The sequence below is a fragment of the Schistocerca gregaria genome, unplaced genomic scaffold (assembly GCF_023897955.1).
Source record: "Schistocerca gregaria isolate iqSchGreg1 unplaced genomic scaffold, iqSchGreg1.2 ptg001059l, whole genome shotgun sequence".
Taxonomy (NCBI): Eukaryota; Metazoa; Arthropoda; class Insecta; order Orthoptera; family Acrididae; genus Schistocerca; species Schistocerca gregaria.
This window is the reverse complement of record NW_026062405.1, coordinates 77,501-82,500: the sequence shown is the minus strand read 5'-3', so window position 1 is coordinate 82,500 and position 5,000 is coordinate 77,501. Positions and strand designations below refer to the sequence as shown.

The window sequence follows — 5,000 nt, the reverse complement described above, 5'->3', positions numbered from 1 at the left end:
CCTAACTCAAGTTGCCCCTTAACCTAACTCAAGTTGCCCCTTAACCTAACTCAAGTTGCCCCTTAACCTAACTCAAGTTGCCCCTTAACCTAACTCAAGTTGCCCCTTAACCTAACTCAAGTTGCCCCTTAACCTAACTCAAGTTGCCCCTTAACCTAACTCAAGTTGCCCCTTAACCTAACTCAAGTTGTCCCTTAACCTAACTCAAGTTGTCCCTTAACCTAACTCAAGTTGTCCCTTAACCTAACTCAAGTTGTCCCTTAACCTAACTCAAGTTGTCCCTTAACCTAACTCAAGTTGTCCCTTAACCTAACTCAAGTTGTCCCTTAACCTAACTCAAGTTGTCCCTTAACCTAACTCAAGTTGTCCCTTAACCTAACTCAATTTGCCCCTTAACCTAACTCAAGTTGCCCCTTAACCTAACTCAAGTTGCCCCTTAACCTAACTCAAGTTGTCCCTTAACCTAACCCACGTTGTCCCTTAACCTAACCCACGTTGTCCCTTAACCTAACCCACGTTGTCCCTTAACCTAACCCACGTTGTCCCTTAACCTAACCCACGTTGTCCCTTAACCTAACCCACGTTGTCCCTTAACCTAACCCACGTTGTCCCTTAACCTAACCCACGTTGTCCCTTAACCTAACCCACGTTGTCCCTTAACCTAACCCACGTTGTCCCTTAACCTAACCCACGTTGTCCCTTAACCTAACCCACGTTGTCCCTTAACCTAACCCACGTTGTCCCTTAACCTAACCCACGTTGTCCCTTAACCTAACCCACGTTGTCCCTTAACCTAACCCACGTTGTCCCTTAACCTAACCCACGTTGTCCCTTAACCTAACCCACGTTGTCCCTTAACCTAACCCACGTTGTCCCTTAACCTAACCCACGTTGTCCCTTTGCCTAACATAGTTCACTGCTCGGAATCTCTGGTGTCGTTGTTATCCTCATGTAGATGTCTTGCGAGTGTTGCTTACTTTCCACATATTCCCGCTATCCACTGTCAATTGTACTGCAATAGGACTATATCGGCCCCCCCCCCCCTCCCTCTGTCCCTCTCTTTGTGTCTCTGTCCTCTCAAGCTGGTCGGTCTGGCGTTTGAGTGTTAAATGAGCCTCGCAGCTGTTCAGTTGCATTCAGATGTCGACGCCCTCAGTGTACGTCGTGGTATGGTCTGTGTCCATTGTCCGCTGATGTCGTACGCGTAACCCACACGCTGTACCGATCATCGGTCGTTACGTACAGAGTGAAGTAGTGTGATACGTGTGACCGTACGCTGGCTGTGCCCAACGGTGTCGAATCTCAATTTCCATATGTTGTGCTCGATGCTACTTGTCTCGTCTCCCAATAACAGCTAGGTTGCACTGTGGTACGCCGTAGAGGCGTGTGGGAGGAACGTACGAACGCATTGTATGTCACCCTGGGTCGCTGGGTGTGGTGGTGCGGTGAGTCAGGTCAGGTCAGGTCAGGTCAGGTCAGCGTGAGCCGTCTGATGTAGTGACGCGTGTATTCCGACTTTGTCGTATTGCCTCACACAAAGTGCTACCCTGGTGGACCGCGTTCCATATCTGGGACATGCCGCAGATGCCGGTTGACAGTGGATCGCGGAAGGGACATCGCATACGTGCGCGGGCCACCTTCCACGTGTTCTCTTCTGCACATGTCGCAGTGTGTATGTGGTCTGATGTAGCGTGTCGTGACACATGACATCCTGGCATGCAAGAATTGTTGAATTCGCAAATGTAGGTGGACATCTACGTTTACTGCCCAAGATACGCAAATGAACTGGAAATCCGTTGTTGAGCGGTTGTTCACGCTGGAGGTGAATCTGTAATGGCGACGATCGGTACAGCTATTAACCGGTTGTTTCAGCGGTACCCGCCACATCCACACACGTGACTAGGCCCATGTGGGTATGAAGCGATACGCGGCGGTGGCTTGGTGGGACTGTTCCCGGCCGGTGAAGGGGGGCCGCCCGGCGTGTTGGCCGCGCGCTGCGTGGGCGCACGCGCAACAGCCGGCTGGTGGGGGGCGCCGAGTGGCAGGAGCGCCAGCAGACGGGCCCGGCAGGCGGCGCAGCTACGCTGCGGCGCACCCTGCACGCGGCGCCTGGCGGCCAAAGTTGGTTCAGCCGAGCCCGGTGCGAAGCGCGGTGGACATCTGCAGTGTGCTGGTCTGATTGAGGACTGTGTGCGTTGAGGATGCGCCGCCGCCTGGCACTCGGCGCCGCGACGCCGTCTGCTGCTCGGTCGCCCCAGCGGTTCTCGCAGGTGGTTTGTATCGCAGTTGTGCGGACGTGTTGGCGCGTGCGCTGTGCTGGGAGAGTTCGCTTCTGCACCCAAGTGGGGCTTTGCCCTTGTGTGGCGCTGGCGTTGGAGCTGCCGGTCACCATAGGTGGCGCGTGTTGTCTCCCGCCGGCAATGCCACGACAGCACGCTCCCGGGCCTCTGTCGGCAGCGGCAAGCTCAGTTGGGAGCAAGGGTGTTTGCACTAAAACCGTCTACTCGCCTAACTCCGGGTGATTGCGCCTCTCTCGAAACCGACCAAGTACCTAGGACGGCGCTGCGCGCCGCCGGGACCTGAGAGGGTTTCGAGGTGTATCGTGCAGGGGAGCTCGGCCTCCTCCTGTTTGCAGAATAATTGAGCGGACGCTTGCGTGTTCGCGCGGGCCCCCGGGACACACTCCCGGGCGGCCGGCTGCTCAGCTCTAGTTGACGCAGCTCCCTGGTTGATCCTGCCAGTAGTCATATGCTTGTCTCAAAGATTAAGCCATGCATGTCTCAGTACAAGCCGCATTAAGGTGAAACCGCGAATGGCTCATTAAATCAGTTATGGTTCCTTAGATCGTACCCACGTTACTTGGATAACTGTGGTAATTCTAGAGCTAATACATGCAAACAGAGTCCCGACCAGAGATGGAAGGGACGCTTTTATTAGATCAAAACCAATCGGATTGGCTTGTCTGGTCCGTTTGCCTTGGTGACTCTGAATAACTTTGGGCTGATCGCACGGTCCTCGTACCGGCGACGCATCTTTCAAATGTCTGCCTTATCAACTGTCGATGGTAGGTTCTGCGCCTACCATGGTTGTAACGGGTAACGGGGAATCAGGGTTCGATTCCGGAGAGGGAGCCTGAGAAACGGCTACCACATCCAAGGAAGGCAGCAGGCGCGCAAATTACCCACTCCCGGCACGGGGAGGTAGTGACGAAAAATAACGATACGGGACTCATCCGAGGCCCCGTAATCGGAATGAGTACACTTTAAATCCTTTAACGAGTATCTATTGGAGGGCAAGTCTGGTGCCAGCAGCCGCGGTAATTCCAGCTCCAATAGCGTATATTAAAGTTGTTGCGGTTAAAAAGCTCGTAGTTGGATTTGTGTCCCACGCTGTTGGTTCACCGCCCGTCGGTGTTTAACTGGCATGTATCGTGGGACGTCCTGCCGGTGGGGCGAGCCGAAGGGGTGCTTTCGCGTCCCGAGGCGGACCCCGTTTAAATCCTACCAGGGTGCTCTTTGTTGAGTGTCTCGGTGGGCCGGCACGTTTACTTTGAACAAATTAGAGTGCTTAAAGCAGGCAAGCCCGCCTGAATACTGTGTGCATGGAATAATGGAATAGGACCTCGGTTCTATTTTGTTGGTTTTCGGAACCCGAGGTAATGATTAATAGGGACAGGCGGGGGCATTCGTATTGCGACGTTAGAGGTGAAATTCTTGGATCGTCGCAAGACGAACAGAAGCGAAAGCATTTGCCAAGTATGTTTTCATTAATCAAGAACGAAAGTTAGAGGTTCGAAGGCGATCAGATACCGCCCTAGTTCTAACCATAAACGATGCCAGCCAGCGATCCGCCGCAGTTCCTCCGATGACTCGGCGGGCAGCCTCCGGGAAACCAAAGCTTTTGGGTTCCGGGGGAAGTATGGTTGCAAAGCTGAAACTTAAAGGAATTGACGGAAGGGCACCACCAGGAGTGGAGCCTGCGGCTTAATTTGACTCAACACGGGAAACCTCACCAGGCCCGGACACCGGAAGGATTGACAGATTGATAGCTCTTTCTTGATTCGGTGGGTGGTGGTGCATGGCCGTTCTTAGTTGGTGGAGCGATTTGTCTGGTTAATTCCGATAACGAACGAGACTCTAGCCTGCTAACTAGTCGCGTGACATCCTTCGTGCTGTCAGCGATTACTTTTCTTCTTAGAGGGACAGGCGGCTTCTAGCCGCACGAGATTGAGCAATAACAGGTCTGTGATGCCCTTAGATGTTCTGGGCCGCACGCGCGCTACACTGAAGGAATCAGCGTGTCTTCCTAGGCCGAAAGGTCGGGGTAACCCGCTGAACCTCCTTCGTGCTAGGGATTGGGGCTTGCAATTGTTCCCCATGAACGAGGAATTCCCAGTAAGCGCGAGTCATAAGCTCGCGTTGATTACGTCCCTGCCCTTTGTACACACCGCCCGTCGCTACTACCGATTGAATGATTTAGTGAGGTCTTCGGACTGGTACGCGGCATCGACTCTGTCGTTGCCGATGCTACCGGAAAGATGACCAAACTTGATCATTTAGAGGAAGTAAAAGTCGTAACAAGGTTTCCGTAGGTGAACCTGCGGAAGGATCATTACCGACTAGACTGCATGTCTTTCGATGTGCGTGTCGTGTCGCGCAACACGCTACCTGTACGGCAGTGGCCGTGCGCCGCGTGCGGAACCACGCGTGCCTCTCAAAACTAGCGGAAGTGTTGTTGTTGTGTGGTACGAGCGCTGAAGCTCTGGAGCGGCTGGCCTGCGGTACCTGGCGCCTGGCGCCGGTTTTGAATGACGTTCGCCCGAGTGCCTGTCCGCTCCGGTGTGGAGCCGTACGACGCCCATCGGCTGTGAGGCCGTTGGACACAAAAAAATAGTGGAACAGGGGCCGTCAGACGCCTCAGTCCCGCAAATGCTACTGTCTTGAAAGAGACAGTGGGAGACTGAAAAGGAAAAGATCACCCAGGACGGTGGATCACTCGGC

General features: G+C 54.0%; 2 non-coding genes across 2 annotated transcripts in view; both read left to right on the top strand.

Annotated features, from left to right (window-relative positions):
• Positions 1–2,721: 2,721 nt before the first annotated feature.
• Positions 2,722–4,614, top strand: LOC126327815 (small subunit ribosomal RNA). Its single transcript, XR_007561496.1, has one exon. It is a non-coding gene; the product is annotated as a small subunit ribosomal RNA (ribosomal RNA).
• A 361-nt stretch (positions 4,615–4,975) lies between these two features.
• LOC126327728 (5.8S ribosomal RNA) overlaps positions 4,976–5,000 on the top strand; it is a 155-nt gene continuing 130 nt past the window's right edge. The window contains exon 1 of the ribosomal RNA XR_007561415.1: positions 4,976–5,000. This exon is cut by the window's right edge and continues 130 nt beyond it. This is a non-coding gene — a ribosomal RNA (5.8S ribosomal RNA).